This window comes from Palaemon carinicauda, chromosome 24 (assembly GCF_036898095.1).
Source record: "Palaemon carinicauda isolate YSFRI2023 chromosome 24, ASM3689809v2, whole genome shotgun sequence".
NCBI lineage: Eukaryota > Metazoa > Arthropoda > Malacostraca > Decapoda > Palaemonidae > Palaemon > Palaemon carinicauda.
This window is the reverse complement of record NC_090748.1, coordinates 101,140,535-101,161,382: the sequence shown is the minus strand read 5'-3', so window position 1 is coordinate 101,161,382 and position 20,848 is coordinate 101,140,535. Positions and strand designations below refer to the sequence as shown.

The 20,848-nt window shown below is 32.8% G+C and overlaps 1 long non-coding RNA gene across 1 annotated transcript in view; it reads left to right on the top strand.

Annotated features, from left to right (window-relative positions):
• LOC137617933 (uncharacterized) overlaps positions 1–8,542 on the top strand; it is a 15,610-nt gene extending 7,068 nt beyond the window's left edge. The window contains exons 3-5 of the long non-coding RNA XR_011039699.1: positions 452–789; positions 1,777–1,907; positions 7,593–8,542. This is a non-coding gene — a long non-coding RNA (uncharacterized lncRNA). The remainder of the gene's footprint in view (positions 1–451; positions 790–1,776; positions 1,908–7,592) is intronic.
• Positions 8,543–20,848: the final 12,306 nt, after the last annotated feature.

Below are 20,848 nucleotides of genomic sequence, written 5' to 3'. Positions count from 1 at the left end.
TTTTATCTAATCGAAATCCCAAACTTCTTAGCATCTAGTCATAACCAGGTCATAGACCCTAGAGTGATTTCCATTTTCTTCAATTATGATTTCTAGAGCCTTTTATTTTTTATCTAATCGAAATCCCAAACATATTAAATGTTTATTATGCTATTGGAAATAAAAATTCATGAGAATATTTCCTGTGGATACCAATTAAAGATGTCATTATTAGCATTATATATAAAAGACGAACAACAACATTGCCATTTTAGGAAACTAAAGTTCGTACGTAAGAGTGATAATTACCAGTAAATATAACGTAAATATGACTAATAAAAAAAAAACAATTCTAAAAGAAATAAATTTTATATTTATATTTACATATACTTAAACATGGGTTGTATCGAATTGACTTTATCAGTGTATTAAAACGTCTTGGAAGATAATTGTTGTTCATGATAATATACAGCCGACCAGCTGGATCAGCGTGAGTTGCTGATGGTTCCCAGGTTATATAAATCAAGATGTTCTCGGACTATGGACTTCTAGAGACTTCAAATATGCATCCCAAGATTATACACCAAGCTAATGATTTACATATTTCAAGACGAACGGTAGATGCATTTTCTGAGTGTTGTGACAGTGTAAAATTGACAATTAAGATAGACAAACCACAGCATTGTTCTACAAAACTGTCAGGTTAAAATATGCATATAACAGATATTTTAAAACCATAAAACAAATGATTGATAAATGTAACGAAACGGACGAACTTCCCTTCATAGACGTGGAAATATTCATGTAAAGGTAAGTTTATTTATTATCACAACATATAACATCCCTCTTGCTATCAAACCACCAGACTTTATTTCATAGTGCATCTGTTTGCTCTCCTCCACCCCATTTCCCCCAAAATTATATAAAAAGTTATTAGAATTTCCGTAACGAGAATATTTACTCAATGTAAACGTAAGACTAAACTTTATCCTTAGTTTGGCAAAATAATTTTTAGCTATTTCATAAACTAAATCTTGTTTTATGAACATTTTGGGTAATATCAGTTGTGACTCTGTCACTTTGGATAATAAATCGTATAATGGTGCTTTGTGTTATGATACAGATGTCCACGGATATTGATTGATTGATTTTAGGTTTTCTGGCATCCACGGATATTGAAGTTTCTTGAATATGCATTTGGTTTATATCAAAGTTAAGAATCTATATCTTGAATCATATGATGAAAATGATGTGATTAGATTTCACAGTGAGGGAAATATGGAATTTTAATTGACATTGGTATTATTGTGTATAATTCAAGGAATTATCAAGTTTGGGTACTTAATTATTACTTTTGACTGCAGCGAACCCAGTTGTAAAGGCTCCTTAGAAATAAACACAGATTAAATTATTTAGCTGTTAGCCTTTGCAAATAGCAGTAAAGAAATTTATGTAGTTACTGTGAGCTTAAGTATGCCATGCGTCTTCTAAGGTAAAGATGGCTTTAGTCACATTAGCCAATCATATTAAGTTATATTGCCGGCTAGCCCTTTCATAAAGTTTGAAGTTACTGAAATTATACAATGGCAGTTTAATATTTGACTTTTCCCTATAATGAAGCATTATAGGGAAACAGTTGAACAGTCATGGCATTTTAGATTTTATAATGTGGCGTTTCTGTAGGCATCAGCTCGCCCTATTGATATGCTTATTAGGAAGTTTTTCAATAGAATTTATAAAGGTTTTAGGTGCCAATTGCTTACTAGTATCTAATGACATTTTTTTTTTTTCTCTCAGGTGGATCATCTTTTGGTATTGACTGCTGATACAAGGAACTCAGAATGTCTGTTAAGACATAATCATCATATGACAAAGTTAGCCAAGATCTCGTATGGCATATTTGTTTCCAGGATCTACAAATGGTAAAGGTAAGAAGCTGAGACAATTATAGCTTTTGTATGGAACTTGAGTAAATAGAAGACTGATTTTGATTAATAGTGAAATGCAGTATTGAGCAGCAATGAGTTTCTTTGTTGCCATTTAGAAAGTCTGTCACCTGTTAAGGGTTTTGCCCTGGGAAACTGTGATTTTGGACTTAACCCTCTTGTGATTCCGCCTATGACAAAAGCGCTAGTAGGTTAATTACTTTGGGCCAGGGGGAAACTTGGTATTCCTGAAAAGAATACTTTTTTCTGCGCCTTGGTACAAGTATAGGTGCCCTACACATTATTTCTTTGTTATTGCTGTCAAACCTCTTTCATTTAAATATCATGTGCGATTTGACTTTTATTTCACTTAACGGTACCAGCGACACTATAGCCACCTATTGGTAAAATATAGAAACCATGTGAGGCTGTCAAAATATTAGCCTACCATTTCGAAAAAGTAAATATGATGGTTTTTCTTTAAACTCGTAATAATCAAAGCATACCTCTGCTTTTAATTAACTTTGAATAGTTCCCAAATCATATACGGACAGTATTATTCTAATGCAGTATATTTTCAATACAAATTTCAAGGAAATTAAGTTTTCCCTGCATTTAAATGAAATGAATATTGAATATGAATCATTCCAGACAGCCTACTCGAGGTAATGAAACCCCGATCACATGAATAATATTGTTAAACATAATTGTAGGTCCCTACACATTATTTATTTGATATTGCTGCCAAACCCCTTTAATTTAAAAATCACGGTGCAATTTTACTTTACGGTACCAGCGACACTATAGCCACCTATTGGCAAAATATAGAAACACTGAGGGTGTCAAATTATTACCATTTCGAAAAAGTAAATATGATATAGTTGTTCTTTAAAATTTTGATAATCAAAGCATACCACGGCCTTTAATCAAATTTGAATAATTTCCAGGTCAAATACGGACTATTTTTTTCTTAGTGCAGTGTACTGTACTTTTAATAGAAAATTCAAGGAAATAAGTTTTCACCATGAATTAAAGGAAACAAGAAGTGAATGCTGATGCCATCTAGTGGGCATCGTCGGAAATAATTTCAATCATTGTTTTGTTTTGGAAAGGTAGTTTTCATTATACACTATCTCTATTGATTTTAGTAACTTCCAAACATTTCTGTGCTTATAATTAATGTCAGAAGGTTCTCTATTAATTTATCTAAATATATATAACATTATTTTCCTTGTAGATTATTTGAAAGTTTGTTTTTTACGAATTATAATTTTTTTACTGCAAAAAACTAGAAAAAGTGAACGCTTATGCCATCTATTGGCAAATTTAAAACTAATTCATTTCTAAAGATACTCAATAGATGGCGTGGGGGTCATGTTTTGCTTTGATAATCAAAATTTACTCAGTTGAGTATTTTTGCTTTATATAATCATAAAATCGAAATTTTACTGTATTTATAATGTGTCAAGTTACACATTAGTAGTATAACTATATTATATTTATATACTACATAGTATCCTTCTTCTAATGAAAATAATCTATTAAAAATATACGTGATCTGGAACAAGACTTTAAGTTTAAAAGAGTTATACCTATTAGAGTAATGGAAGAAAACTTATATTTAGCCACTCTGTAAAATAGGCGTAACTAAAGTAAAATATAATGCGCCCGTATCGATGGGTTAGCTTGGTAATAATTCGAATTAGATACATTATACATGGAAACGATATTATTTAAGCCATTATCTAAATGACTAAAGTTCCTTATGATACCAAAATAAAGAATATAATCATATGATATTTGCAAAATATGGTAGAATTATAGTATTAGCTATTTTTTTTTCCAGCATTTTTCTTTATTAGAGCTTCCGGTATATCGTACTTTTTTTGTCTATAGATGGCCATTTCAAAGAAAATAGAGGTTTATACATATAAATTGCATCATTACAGAATATTGTGACACTAATCAAAGGCAAGAAAATGCTTCGTTTTTAACAAAATCAAGGAAAATAGCGTACTGTGGAAACTAAGCATGGAATTAATTCTAATATTGGACAACAGATGGCCTCAGCGTTCACTTTTTAATTTTTCTTGCCGTGAAAAGTGTAATATTTCGGAAAAATAACTTTCAGGTCATTTACAAAGAAAATAAAGGTTTATACATACAGATCCATTATTAGAGAATATTCTGACACTAATCAAAGGGACGAAAATGCTTCGCTTTTAACAAAATCAATGAAAATGACATACCGTGAACGCTACGCTCTCAAAAACTACTAAACGAAATGATTTGCAGAGGTTTATACTTATAAATGCATTAATAAAGAATATCAAAGACATGAAAATGGTCGGTATTTAATAAAATCGGGGGAAATGTTGTAGGCCTACCACCTAAATTAACTTTCCAAAATAAAAAAAAAATATATATATACGAAATTATTTCCGATAGTGGCCAATTAATAGCCTCAACATTTACTTTTATTTAATTTTAATGGCGATGAAACGTTGATTTTCTTGAAATTTTGATTCAAAGTAAAATACAGAAGGGAAATGATGTCTGTGTTTGATTAAAGTTAATTACATGCGAAGGTAGGTTATCCTTTAATTATCATGAATTTAAAGAAAAAGTGTATTTATTATGTTTACTCTATCGAAATAGTAATTTTTTGGACAGCCACAGTTTCCTTTTTTTGCCAATAGGTGGCTATACTGTAGCGGGTACCGTAAAGTACGTATATGCCATTAATCCAATACATTTTATTTTTTTCTTATAGCGTTTCCTGTACCGATAAATTAATAACTGTCATCATTCATTGTTTATTATTTTCGCCAATAGATGACTATTGCAGTGCATGTACTATAAAGCAGTCACAATCAGGGTCCCACTGATTAAATTTCCCGTAGCAAGTAGTTTTATAATTCCACGGTTCCACCTCATGTGGTGCTCTGTAGGCATCACCTATTGGTATTAGCAGCATTGTTTCTAACCTTGGTTTGGGCTTAATTTGTGTTTGTCAAATTTAACTCCTCTCTTGCTTTCTATTTTCGATCTTGCTCTCCAACCTTTTCTAACTTTTATTTCATAGGGTAACTGATGGTTTTTCCTTATAGACGTTGAATGGTCTCATAGACCCCAACGTCGAGCTAAATAGCCCTAGTTTATAAATCCATCCATTGATTAGATTGTATTTGATATATGAATCTTAGGTATATAGCCAGGTGTTGAGACCATTGAGGTCAGTCAGTCGGACAAAAATCCCATTAATTGAGTGATTGATCTGTAGAATTATGGCCAAATGGCCCAATCCTGAGGGCACAGAGGCATTTCGGTACCAATTATTATTATTATTATTATTATTATTATTATTATTATTATTATTATTATTATTCCTACTACTACTCCTACGACTACTTGCTTAGCTACAACCCTAGTTGGAGAAGCAGTGACCCAGGGGCTCCAACAAGGAAAATAGCCCAGTGAGGAAAGGAAACGGTTAAAAATAAAATATTTTTAGAATAGTAACAACATTAAAATAAATATCTCCTATATAAACTATAACAACTTTAACAAAACAAGAGAAAGAGAAATAAGACAGGATGGTGTGCCCGAGTGTATCCTCAAGCAGGAGAACTCTAACCCAAGATAGTGGAAGACCATGGTACAGACTCTATTGCACTACCTAAGACTGGAGAACAATGGTTTGATTTTGGAGTGCCCTTCTCCTAGAAGAGCTGCTTACCATAGCTAAAGAGTCTCTTCTTTCCTTACCAAGAGGAAAGTGGCCACTGAATAATTACATTGCAATAGTTAATGTCAGGCTTGTCTTTGCTACTGATCCGGGTAAAAATTCAAGTCTCCAGAATAATGCATCACTTTGGTTATGACAGGTTATGTTCCATGTATGATGTAAAGTTTCAGATGGATGGGTAGATTAGATAAACAGGAGAGTTGACAAGATTGGCTTCCTCTTTCGATCATTAACATTTCAAGTTTGTAGATATCTAGCTCTTTGATTTTAAATCGTGGCAAACTATTATTACCAGTCTACGTTTGCAGAATTTCAATTGTATGATGTTAGGTAGAAATGTATTAGATTCTTTACCCTCCACCTCCTCTAAACTCGGGCTTTATTCAAGCTCAAGAGATCTTGTCATATGAAATAACGAGCACATAACACTTTTTAGTACCTATCAATACAAAATCTTATTTGGTATTCCAGGATTTTCAACTATATTAGGAGAGTTGAGAGTTAATGTGGGTAAGAGTAAGGTTATGAGATGTACGAGAAGGGAAGGTGGTGCAAGGTTGAATGTCATGTTGAATGGAGAGTTACTTGAGGAGGTGGATCAGTTTAAGTACTTGGGGTCTGTTGTTGCAGCAAATGGTGGAGTGGAAGCAGATGTACGTCAGAGAGTGAATGAAGGTTGCAAGGTGTTGGGGGCAGTTAAGGGAGTAGTAAAAAATAGAGGGTTGGGCATGAATGTAAAGAGAGTTCTATATGAGAAAGTGATTGTACCAACTGTGATGTATGGATCGGAGTTGTGGGGAATGAAAGTGATGGAGAGACAGAAATTGAATGGGTTTGAGATGAAGTGTCTAAGGAGTATGGCTGGTGTATCTCGAGTAGTTAGGGTTAGGAACGAAGTGGTGAGGGTGAGAACGAGTGTAAGAAAAGAGTTAGCGGCTAGAGTGGATATGAATGTGTTGAGGTGGTTTGGCCATGTTGAGAGAATGGAAAATGGCTGTCTGCTAAAGAAGGTGATGAATGCAAGAGTTGATGGGAGAAGTACAAGAGGAAGGCCAAGGTTTGGGTGGATGGATGGTGTGAAAAAAGCTCTGGGTGATAGGAGGATAGATGTGAGAGAGGCAAGAGACCGTGCTAGAAATAGGAATGAATGGCGAGCGATTGTGACGCAGTTCCGGTAGGCCCTGCTGCTTCCTCCGGTGACTTAGATGACCGCGGAGGTAGCAGCAGTAGGGGATTCAGCAGTATGAAGCTTCATCTGTGGTGGAAAATGTGGGAGGTTGGGCTGTGGCACCCTAGCAGTACCAGCTGAACTCGGCTGAGTCCTTGGTTAGGCTGGAGGAACGTAGAGAGTAGAGGTCCCCTTTTTTGTTTTTGTTTTGTTTCTTTGTTGATGTCGGCTAACCCCCAAAATTGGGGGAAGTGCCTTTGGTATATGGATGGATGGATGACTTATACAGATCCTAAATGGTAGCCTTTATCCATCAGATATGCAATAACAAAATGTGCAAATGATTAGTAATATTCATTCCAATTCACTACTAACGTACATATGACCATCCTCTTCTCTCCGAGAGCCTAATTGTTAGTTGTTATTGGTGGAAACAAGATGGGTGTGGAATGATTGTATATTAACTTCTGTATAAAATAAATAACGTCTGTTGACATTTGATGCCCTAAATGTTGGCATAATATGATTGATGGGTTTGTGGTAAATTTGTTTTATAGTTAAAAGTTTAGTTTTGGTGGGTGCCTCTGATAAAGTATTCAGAATTTCTAGCCAAAAGTTTTTTTTATTATTATTATTAATTCTTTGATAGCTGTAACGGCCCCAGTTTAGTAGATGCAATTCCATACACATTTCTTCTGATTCCTTGATGAACTAACTTTAATTTTATTACATGTTGAACGTGGTCGGCTGCTTGGATGGAGTGATTATATAGCCACAATTTGGACGTTAATGTACACCAGAGACTCAAAAGTCAGGAAGAAAAGCATACATTCTACATACAACAAGGCTTTCGAGTGTTCGAATTGGTCCTGAGAATTTAAACCACGTTCTCACTAGAGCTGGAGAATGGGTGACAATTAGAAAAACTTGAGCTTAAGGTGGTAAGGTAGAAAAACAATTCAAGAAGCCTTGGTGACAGCTAAATTAATATTAATGACAACTTGGTCTCGACATCTAGTAGAGACCTAGGTGTATCACTGGATTGCAAAATATGTGTGTGCCCAAATAAACACTGTCATAAGAATTATTGGGTACTACCTTAGATAAAACAGCACTTTTTAAAAGGAACTTTTGATTAACGGCTTATTACCAGGATTGACTACTGTAAATTATTACAACCTACCCAAAGTGCAACCTAAAAAATTACAAAACATATTAAATGGAGGAGCAAGTTTGATAAAAGGTGCCCTACCCGAGATTGAACTACACTAGTTGCCTATTGAAGCTAGACTAGATTTCAGGTTGCCAGAACCGCCCGTCCAAAATAGTCAAGAGCACTGACACACTTCTTGCAACCAGCAAATCTTACCATGATTACAGTTACCGATGGTTTCAAGATTTTGAAGTCAAGATGTGCCTCTACTGTAGGTTCTAGAGCTCCCATTAGACATCCGAAGGACTGAAGATATTAAGGTTTTCAAGATGTTGAAGACTTTATTGTTTTCGAAGTACTACAATACCGTGGAGAAACTCCAAATATTTAAGATGTATACGGCAAACAAATCTTGTAGGTCCTTCAAAGCACAGCCCTTAAAGTATAAAAAGTAATCTTAAAAATAGCTTCAAACGAACATGTTATAATGAGGCTCTAAGTATCTTTATCTTGTTTATTTTTCAGTGACATTAGCTCATCATTTGATTTTCCATTTGAACTTCAAAATTTTTAAAGAATTCATGATTTAATTCAATACTTTTTAAATAATTCATTACTTAATTCAAGACTTTTTATGGAATTCATTATTTAATTCAAGACTTTATAAAGAATTAGTTATTCAATTCAAGACTTTATAAAGAATTAGTTATTCAATTCAAGACTTTTTAAAAAATTCGTTATTCAATTCAAGACTTTTTAAAGAATTAATTATCTAATTCAAGATTTTTCTAAAGAATTCGTTATTTAATTCAAGGCTTTTAAAAAAATTCAATATTTAAATTAAATTTGATCCTTATAATTTCAAACTAGATAAATTTGTAACAATTTTTAACAACTTTGGGTCTTTTGTGTTTTGCAATCTTGTGCTTCTAAACTTAGAGCCTTATATTTAAATCTCATTCTCATCAATGTGTTCACAGAAATTCATATTATACAAAGTAAAGATCCTTAATCACAAGATAGCTTTTATAGGACAGTTATTGTTCAATAATTAAATATGGTGTTATAATCTAAAGAATAGTTAATCAGATATGTAATGATGCTTTAATTAATCGAAAAGTTTGTTTGAACTTTTCACTTGATTTTCATAGGTCTTAAGTTGTACATTTTGACAATGTACCTTCAACTAATATGCTTATGAAATTCTGGTTCTTAGTCTGTTGTGGTGCAATGGGCTCATTCTTGGCGATTTTACTGTCAAAGTAAGCTTTTTTCCTTCATTGGGTACTTTGTTAATGTTTCTTAATCGAAAGTTTTTGCTTTTGATGAAAATGCCATGGATTTGTGGATATTAATTCAAGTCTTGTATGTGGATTATTGTTCTATTATGATAGGCTTTGTCATATTCAATCTGATTATAACAAAGTTGTTAGTAGTTTCACTTTTCATTTGAGTTTTTTTTTCTAAAGTGGAGGGTTTTTGTTTATCTAGTCAGAAGCTTTGGTCTTCTATGAGTAGATGCGCCCAATGAAAGTGTAAGACATTATTGTTTTGAATTATCAATTTCCCTCCTAGCTATTGTCCTTTAACTGCCGAGTTTTGGTAGCATTAACAAAGTTCAACTTTCCATATTGAATAGTGTCAAGTCTTTCAGAATCCTCTGAATGGACGGAGGGAATATTTTTATGGATACACATGGCTTATTAGCTTCCTCCGTATTTCCTTTTTTTATTGGACTAGTCAGATTATTGGTTAGTGAGGAAAATTTGGCCTTAGAAATATATTTATCATCTGGAGTTTGTGGTTTAACTCTTGTTATGGCTTGTTTTAAATTGTTTTATCCATTGGACCTCTTCCAGAGCAAGCTTTCAGAGCCTTTGAAGAATAATCAGTAACATTTTATATGTTTCTTCTTAGATGCTCACAAATCTTGTTGTTTGTTGATTGTCATTATCATCTCGTCATATGAATTAAACTTTTTTCAACATTTCAAGAATTTATTTGGTTTAAAGGTTAAGCTGATTTTTAGTCCAATTGCATCATTATCTGTTCTCTTTGGATTACATTTTTCAATTTTGTTCGTCATCCAAGGTGTTGTTCCTCTATCAAACTGGATGGATCTAATATAAGGATAGTTGACTTTCTATTTTCTATGCTTCCAGGCAAACTCTTGAGTCCTGCTGAGAGCAATTCCAGCTCTAATTTGCAATCAACTTTGTACTCTTCGAATCTACTCTTAAATCTGACTCATCCTGATTCACTCAGGCTGGATTCAAAGGAATTTAATGGATCAGAAATCTCATTATCATTCTACAATTAAAAGTTTAAAGGTTTAAAGGCCACTCATGAATGGCAGAGGCAAGGGACAGTGACATTGCCCTATCGAGCAGGACAATGCCCTATAGACTGACCATATATACATATGATCAGCGCCCAAGCCCCCTCTCCACCCAAGCTAAGACCAAGGAGGGCTAGGCGATTGTGAAACTTCCATTTCAAATATCTTTTTGGTAGTAGGATTAATAGAGACATAGCTGATAATCCTTTTACTCATCATAAACCTTAATATCATAATAATTGTTTTTTCGAGTTAATGTGAAAGTCTTCCCGTTCGTATATACCCTCAATATATTTATAAGCTTAAGAATCAAGAAAATTACTTAAAATAACGGTAGAATTATGTACTCTGAACTGTAAAATATTTTAACATTCATTAGCATAAGTTTTTTTTTTTTTTTTTTTTTTGTTGATAATGAGATTAGCATTAGTTTTTAGTGTTTTTATCATTAATTTCTTTTGTTTGTATAAAAAGAACTTCTGTAATTTTGGATTCCAAGGTATCTCGTGTAGCCCTTCAATTCTTTTTTCAAAATTATATAAATATTTTGAAATATTACTTAACTATTTTCGAAATTAGGCCTAGTGAGAAAATTTTTACTTCATTCATATTTTATATATTAGTTTGCTGTTTCCATTGTTTATTTTTTTTTTTAATGGATGATATCTTTACATTGTTTTTGGTATTTATGATTGTAGGATAGATAATAGATTTCTATATTTACGTATGCGTAAGAATCTATAGTGTAAAGTACTGTAGTTCCTTAGTATATCTTTAATTCTAAATTATATAAGGAATGTCACCATGAAGAGTGAAGTCTCCTTGCTTAGGTATGAAACAAGATGTCAATTTTCTTTTCTGTGTGTGTTTCCAAATTTTCTACTCTTCTCTTCAAAGATTTTTAATGGGACTGGAGTTACTGAATCCGTTCATGAAAAGGGATAAGTGCAAGATTAGGCTATATAAGTGAATTAAATCATTTGGTCTAGATTAAGTTTATGAAAGTAAGTGGTAAAGTAAATAATATTGAATAGAATTAAGTTCGGTACCATAAATTTTATGTGAATGAAAATAAAGTTATGAATATAGGTAAATGAAAAAACAGTCACGAAGTACAGGTATAGGTAAATGCGAGATGTTAGTAACATGAGTTTATCACTGTTTCGGGAGTTATTGATTATCAAGCACTTGCCTAAGATTTGCACATATCTGGAGTTGTAGGAAAATCGATATTAGCAAAGATTTTGCAGATTAGAGAAGTTGGAATTGAGTTTAAGGAATTGGTTCTAGTAATAAATTTCTCTCTCTCTCTCTCTCTCTCTCTCTCTCTCTCTCTCTCTCTCTCTCTCTCTCTCTCTCAGTGTAGGTATTTGAAGGGCTACATGAGCATACTTTGAACATTTAAACGTGAAATGCTTTGGACATAAGTAGAGATTCAAAATTGCCAATTCAAGAATTTTCCATGAAACAAAATTTTGCAGAAGTTCTTTACCCTCTGATGCTTAATTCCAATTCCACTTCATTCCAATAACAGATCTCCCACTCCCTCACCTTGATCCTACCCCAACCCAATTTGGAAATGTTTAAATAATTACCTCCCAGTCAATGTTCATGTGACTGAGGTTTCTCCCCGGCCCCCTCTCCTTTCTAGCATCAGCATTTGCCATTTATTTCTCTCCATGAAAGGGCCGAAGGGTTCATGAAGTAGATCTTGTTTTTAACTATAGGAACCAATGTTCATTTAGGCTTTTTGTAAATTTCTCATGTACAGAGGGCGTTCATTCTATTGTTGATGTAATGAGAGCAGTTGCCTAATGTAACATTTGGAGTATGTTGTACTTGTCAAAATGTTTGTTAACATATTGGAGAGCTCAATTCACTTACTAAAATAGAGAGTATTCTATTTTGACAACGCAAGTCATGATCAGTGATTGTCTTGCCATGTTTTAAGTTGCTTAGAAGCCTTTGATCATTTTCAACTTGAAAGTAATTTATCAAACATTGTTTTAGTGTTTAGTATAAAATACTTAACGTTAAAATCTACTGATGTATTTTAGAAATTCAAACATCTTCAATTATTGGATTTTGTAATGTTAAATGAACAGGTTTCGGTACAATTTGTTTCAAGTGTAAATATGTATGTACTGCAATTTCAATGACAAATGGTTCAATGTCATGTACAGTGTAATGTGAGTATTGTACAATTTGATAACATGAAAAGATTGTGATTTAAAATACACTCAAGAATCGATAAAAATCTCTTAGAAGTTAATACTAGCTTAAGAATAATTTGATGGTAGATGTTAATTAATCTTATTTATTTCTTTTTTTTTTTTTTTGTAAATATTTGTGAAAACTAGAATTAATGAAAGTCAATTGTTGATATTTTGTTTTGGTTTAACGTTAATATCTTGAGGAATTTGAATTCATTCTGAAGTCTCTTATTTCAGTACTTTTTGTTACACACACATACCTGGGCTCTCTGAAAAGGCCTCCAGCGGGATCATGCAAGTGTCTGTCTTGTCTCTGATTCTTTACCATTTGTGCCTTTGATTTAGAGGAGGGATAAATAAATGCCAAAGTCATCTCTAAAAAATTGTAATGAGTTTTCGAATATCTTGTATTCAGTCAGTATAGGTTTTTTTTTTTTTTTTTTTTTTTTTTGGGGGGGGGGGGGGATTTCAAAAAGGGTAAAGTTTAACTAAGTATTCCTGCTCATTCTCTTGATGATTAATTTGTTAAGAGCTTGTGTGCGCGAGTGAGCCTTTTAAAGAATAGAACTTGTCCAGACTTTAGGTATAGAAATTTGATTTTGGTTAATGATTATTTCCAGGTTAGTGAATTCTAATTTCTCCAGATTTGAGATAGGTTGAGAAAAAGATTTAGCACCTTTTTTAAGTTAGGATTATTTACTTGTGTTGAGGTATATTTAATTTTCCATTCTAATATATTTGAGTTGTCTGGGTTCTAGCTTGTTAACATATTGATAATTTGTCAATTAGGTGTATGTTATTTTTATTTAGAGTTAAATTCTAGTTTTTTGAATTTATAATGCTATTTAAAATTGTGTGGTAGGTATGCTGATGTACATGAATATACCAAGTGTAGAAGATGATAAATGAATATCAACTGTTCTGAATATTTCCTCTATTGTAAATACTACCCTAGATAAAGAGTATCTTGTGTAATTATAATAATGTTAGGTAGTAAAAGCTTGTACAATGGGTCTTGTCAGTCAAAATCTCTAGGGTTTATTCAATAATAAATGACCTTTCAGTATTAGTACCATCAGTTCACAGATATTTTGGAAGGGTCTTAAACAGCGTCCCAAGAAGCCGATATACACGTGTAAATCGCAATAGTTCAGTTATTATTATTATTATTATTATTATTATTATTATTATTATTATTATTATTAAATGCTAGGCTACAACCCTAGTTGGGAAAGGAGGATTCTATAAGCCCAGGGGCCCCATCAGGGAAAATAGTCCAGTGAGGAAAGGAAATAAGGAAAAATAAAATATTCTAAGAATAACATTAAAATAAATATTTCCTATATAAACTATAAAAACTTTAACAAAAATTGGCTTCATTCATTCAGGAACACTAATGTCAGCTTAGCTTCATGTGAAATGTACAGGAATTAATGAAGCCAACTGTGCAATATCCGTGATTGTACAAGCATATCGTTTGTGAGTGGGCGTGATTGAGTGTTTGAGAACAATCAGTCGCTCTCAATTACAAAGAATAGGCTTTCGCAAACACGGTTGTTGTATAATTACTATTGACAATGTATTTTGGTTCTTCGCTTGCTTTTTACTCCTATATTACCTCCGTGCCCACTTCCTTTCTTGTATTTTGCTGTCCAATCTGTCTACTTTTATCTCAGTTTCTTTTTTATTTGATTGCTTACCAGAGCAAAAGCAGGGAACAAAACATGTAAAAGATATTGGAGTAATAATTTTTGATAGCCGATACATTATTTAAATCAGGAAATAATTAAGTGATCATTATGAATCTGATAAAATCTTTAATAAAATCTTTGATTTGTTTATCAATAAGGTCTTGGAAATTCAACAACTGGCTTAGTCACGGCAAAGTTCATTTAATCTATAATTTTCTTAATGTAAATTACACTAACGTTTTCGTGAACAGAATATGAACATTCTGATACTCGACATTATAGCGTTTGATAGATATCTGATTTTAGAAATAAATATTGAAATGTATCAGTGGATGGCCGAAAGTCGATAATTCCATAATGATAACCATATCATGAACCTTTTGCCTTCAAAAGCTCGTTTTAGATTTGATCTAGCAAATGAAAGCCTACACTTGTTAGTAAGCTCAGATAATTATTACCATCAGTTGTTTACTGTATTTATTTAATCCAGTGATAATCAGAATCGTTATGAGCTGATTCATACAAACGAATAACAAATAAAATTGAATAAGAAATAGTTTTTAAAAATTCATAATGAATTGGCCATTTTAGGATTCTCTCTCTCTCTCTCTCTCTCTCTCTCTCTCTCTCTCTCTCTCTCTCTCTCTCTCTCTCTCTCTCTCTCTCTCTCTCTCAAGCTGTTTGATATACTATTTTTTAGGCTTTAACCTTACGTTAGTATCTTTAATTTTAAATATATTGTTTTGATATATAAAACTTGGAAGTAGGTAGTTCCAGGGTTCTCCAGGTAGTTAGTCTTAGCAGGTACCCATTAATTACCGAATCAATAATTCTACACAAGATCTAATTAAAAATGGTTATCCCATGTACATCAGCAAAGTAAAAATGAGAGTAGAGTTAGATGTAGCCTTGTGAAAGTGTCGTATTGTGAATAGTGTAGATTTAACAAATTGGATGTTATTGGGTAATGGACAATGGTTCTGATGCCATTTTCCAGAAGCAGTAAGGGAATTGTGTGTAGGTTTTATATGATGAGAGAGAAATTATATTCAAGAATTCATGGCTGTTTCTTCACTATACTTATTAGTTAAGTTTAGGTTAGTTTGTGGTCTGCTTACCTTTTCCCATTCTTATATTCATAAACATATATATTTTTAGATGAAATTCACAAAGTAATTCTTTTGTTTCGAGTTGCCTAATGAAATAAAACACGTTATCTAACAACGAGAATTCTATATCTATTCAAAATTCTTTGTGAACACTTAAGATAATCATCACTATTCGAACTGATTAATTGTCATTATAACCACGTAGAAAGGTATAAAGATTTAAAATCTTAAATTCTGTTTCCAGATTTTGATTTTGACAATGTTAAACTTTACCATTTGTATCCACGATCAATACTGGTGGCTTCCCTATTTCTGCATTCAAACCTTGGCAACATCTCGAATTCACCCTATGTAATTTAAACATTAATATCTGCCTCCTAAAATCAGTATTTCATGCGACACTATATTGCCACATCCAAAGTATTGCAATATTTCGGGAGCTCATTGTTTTCATTATAATTAATAAGGTTTCATTTTTTCTTAATGATTAATATGTGATAGATAAAATTCTTTCATCTCCGAAGTAAAAGACTTGCTACTCGCAAAACGCATTTCATTAAAGAAAATTTCATAAACAGATGTCTTCATGAAATGTTCCTTAAATAAGTGTTTAGTAATTGATAAACGTGGGTTTTTCATTTTCATTATTCAGGGGTTAAATTCTAAGTACATGAATTGTAAATATTTTTTTTGTTTGGGGCAAGCCAGTAATCCATTCTATATAAAATCATTGTTTTTAAAGTTTCAATTACGATCGAAAAAACATTAACTTTCAAGAAAGTAAGAGGTTATATTCATTTGCGTCTATAATTCGCCTAGAATTTCATTAAGAATTATGTATAATAATGAATCTATTTGCAAAGTTTCTTAAATAGTTATAGTAACGCAGTCTTTATGGTGAGCTCCTAGTATCTAAATTTAACAGTAGGCTAAAAATTGTTTCGACTAGATTTTCGATCCAATACTATCTTAAAGTAATCCATGTTACTGATATTTTGTGTATACGCTATTATACATTTCTGGATCCCCAATCGATTTTACATACACTAAGGTTACAGAATAAAACCGATTCTCTCTCTCTCTCTCTCTCTCTCTCTCTCTCTCTCTCTCTCTCTCTCTCTCTCTCTCTCTCTCTCTCTCTCTCTCATACACATCTTCAAAAATGTTAACCTTCGTTCAGGGTGAATTAATGAAAGTCCGAAAAGCGCATAAATTTCCATTTATTTCCCAACAACGTTTTTCTTTAAAAAAAAAAAAAAAATAAATTTTACACTCTTCAAACAAAACTTTCTCCAAAATGCAGATAATTTACTAGGTTATCAAGAGCCACGAATCTCACAGGCGTTGGTAGCTAATTTAAGAATTAGAAAATCAGGTAGTCGAATATTCTTCAAAGTTAAAATTGTTCATTAGAGAAAATTCTCTCTCTCTCTCTCTCTCTCTCTCTCTCTCTCTCTCTCTCTCTCTCTCTCTCTCTCTCTCTCTCTCTCTCTCTCTCTCTCTCTCTCTCTCTCTCTCTCTTTCTTTATAGTGGTTAGTGTTTAGTTCGTGTCTCATCGTTGCTTTCAGTGTGGTGCTTATTCGAGAACTCTATTACACATCTGAGGTGACTATAGGCTGTCCACGTGTAAGATGAATGTGTACTTCGGTCCGATCTGACTGTCTGCTGGGGGAAGTAGCAAAGGTGGTCAGGGCAGTAGGCTTACACGTCTCTTCTTTTTTACCCAACTCGGTCATGGGCATCGGGTGGTACGGGACAGAGGCGGAACTGGGCAGTTGACAGGCTGCGGGTTCTTTGCTGCTTTTCAGAGAGCCTTAGGGGTCAGGAGTAACTGATCGTGTTGAAATTGCTGATGAGACTAGCCCCTTTTTTTGCTTATTTTTCATTTATCTTTTTTCAAAATTTAGATTTTAATAACTTCCTCCCATATAAATGTTAGATTTGTTCAAATTTGCCTTTTTTGATATTCATTTCTAATTAACTAGCTGATATAACTATAATTCAATAATCTACCATAAATACACAGTAATGTAAATGTTGGTTAACTTCAAATGATTTTCATACTATCCTTGATGTCTCTATTTCATTATCATTGTGATGTTGTTTGTAAGATTTATAATAAAGAATAAAAAAGGGAAGGAAAAGGAAAGCATTCAAGGGCCTGGTAACTTTGCTTATTCAGAAAAAGATTTTGATAGTCTCTTGTTACCAGGTGGGAAAGGGGATGGCCTTGGTGGGCTTTCCTTTTCCTTCTCTTTTTTAAAACTTTATTTATATTTTCATTGTACGTATCACTCACTTACACTGTCATGACATGTACCTATCATCATCTGAACTTTAACGTATCCCAGATGCTAAGTTGTTCATACTAAACGAGCTTTATATCAGTTGGTGTTCCAACATCGACGGATTATGATGAGCCCCGTTTTCTATGACTTGTGACTGGTTGTGTTGGAGTATACAGAGAATGGGATTTTCAAGATTTGAGGTCCAATTTTTGTCATTGTTTTTACATGTGCATTCTCGTATTTAACTGCAAAATCAAATGTACTGAAACCTGCATCATGTATGGCATTCAATTTTCAATAATAAAATATTATGATTTACACTTCCATCGTTTTTAACTTATCCAGGTTTTGTAGATGTAAAGGTTGATTTGAAAGCTACTAGTATTAATTGAAAAGCAAATATGAGAAAGTCATGAAGTATATTAGCTTTAAACAAATGCTTTATAGTTTAAATAAGGTCTTTTAAGCAACTTAAACAAAATAGCAAGTCAAATCACTGATATGACAAAAACAAAATAGCAAGTCAAATCACTGATATGACAAATGCAAGTTGGCAAAACAAGTGGATGAGCTGCCCAACATTTAAAAGTAAATTTTGACTAAGTACAATATACCCTAAAGGCTTATTAATAGGCCTACTGCTCTCTTTCCATCAGTGGTAGAGTGAACAACCTCTGTATATGGGGAGAATGGGAAGAAGCCTAAATGAACACATGGTTCTAGTGTGTTAAAAACAGGGTCTATTTCATGAACTCTTTGGCCCTTATTGGAGAGAACAGAGGCATTTGCTGATGCTAGAGGGGAGAGGGGGCCGGTTAGGGAGAATACTCGGGAACACGAACTTTGATTAACGGTTTTAATTTTTTTTAATTCATTTATTTTTTTTATTTTAAATTTTTTTGTATATAAGTTGGTAATAAAAACTTCGTAAATTTTATGTTCTAATTTATTTTCTCCTTAAATGTTTTGACAATTTGAAAAGGTACTAATAAATCTTTAGATTACTTTAACCTGTTGAATTAGCATATTAGCTACCATACAACTTACAATGATAGTAAAAAACAAAAAATTAGAAGGTGGAGCCTATGGAATCACAGCTACCATACATTAAATGCTAAATTAATCAATTTCCAAGTTAATTTTTTGGGTGTCAATCGTAGTCACCTCAGGACTGATAAATTAGGCATTCACATGAGTTTTCCTACAATTTTAGTCACCTCAGGACTTATAAATTAGGCATTCACATGAGTTTTCCTATAATTTATTAGAAGCCCCAAAAGTTTGCCAGCTCAATGCTCCTTAGGGTGTGTCCACGCTGTAGTAGGATTTAGGGCACTTTGGATCACAAACAATCTGCTCTTATTTTCTACCTTATTGAACTATATACATACATAAAATCATATAAATCCACTTCATTAAACTCAATTTTACCTTTGATTTTAATCAATTATTTTATCACTTCTATATCAAATACTATACCATCAAAATTTCACATATATGAAAATGGAGATGGCCATATACTTCAGTGAAAGTATTGAAAAAAACAACCTAATATCTACCTAAATCCGCTAATTAATTCCCTCGATACAACGAACTTAAAACTTAATACTTGTCTGCAAACAAAGGTATACAACTTAATTCTAAATATAAGTATACCATAACACCACGATACTCTCTATTCATCCAATATGAAATTATCACACTGGGAAAGACAATACACAATATAGGTAATCACCAAAATAGTTACCAGACTTGAAGGTACGGTTGTATATTATTCACACCTGTGCATCCTCCTTTACATATAATAAATGTAACACCCAGAAAAATTTGCAGCTATTTAAAGGGGACAAGAAAGGCCTGCACAATTTGCATTACACTTATATCCTGACTTGTCACACATTAAACTGGTATGTCAATCAGTGTACAAATTATTGCAATGTGCAGACCTTTCTTGGCCCTTTTAAATAGTTACCAACTATTCAGTGTTACATTTATTATATGTAGAGGAGGATGCAAAAGTGAGAATAACACTACCGAATTTTCAAACCTGTGCTTAACTATTTTGGTGATTACCAAGATTGAATTGTATTTGCCAGTGTAATAATTTCATATTAGATGAAGAGTATCGTGGTGTTATGGCATGTTCATATTTATCTTATACTGTATAGATTTGTTTGTAGTTAAGTTTTGTGTTAAGTTTGTTGTATTAAGGAAGTTAATTACCTGATTTAGTAATGATATTAGGTTGTTTATTTTCATGCTTTCACTGTAATATATGAAATTCTCCATTCTAATGTAAGTGGAATTTTCATGATAAACTATTTTATATAGAATGATTGATGAAAATCAATTTTAAGATTGAATAAAAGGTAAAATCGTGTGTAAGAATGTACACGTGATTTTATGTATGTATATAGTTAAATAATGTAGAAAATAAGTAGAAGAGCTGGTTTCTGGCCCAAAGTGCCCCAAATCCTACTACAGCGTGCCTGAACCCTAAGGAGCATTGAGTTGGCAAACTTTTGAGACAATGAATTATTGGAAAACTTAAAAGTACATGTGAATGCTTATCAGTCCTAAGGTAACCATAATTGACCCCTCAAAAATATAACTTGGAAATAGATTAATTTAGCATTTAATGTATGGCAGATGTGATTCCATAGGCTCAACACGATCGGACAGTGCCCATCAGGCAAACATCGTTACCAGATCACAATGGAGAACAGCAATGTGCACCAATGAGGCATTAAGTGAGAACACTACCTTAGTGTAGACAGTTTTCAATCTATTATCTGCCCATTGAACGAGTACATACACCAAAAGGTTTTTCTACCTCTGGTAGTACTGTTTACTGCCATCAATGCCTACAATATGGGGTTATTCTACCTCTGGTAGTACTGTAGTACCGTAGTACTGTTTATTGGCATCAATGCATACAACATGGAGTTATTGTACATCTGGTAGTACCGTTTACTGCCATCAATGACTTTGGTTTTTTGCACTTTAGTATCATTGCTGCACATGCTTACCATCCATCATGGTCAGGTAAGTAAGTTTGCCTGTGCATTGACTAATCTTTACATTACTAATTACATTTAATAAGCTGAATCACGTTATATTGACAATTTATACTACGAAGACTTAAAATCCTTACCATAAAGATTTTTCCTCAAAGTGAACTGATAAAAATTGGTTGGAAAGATTTAATTATCTTACCTCCAAATATTAAATTTAA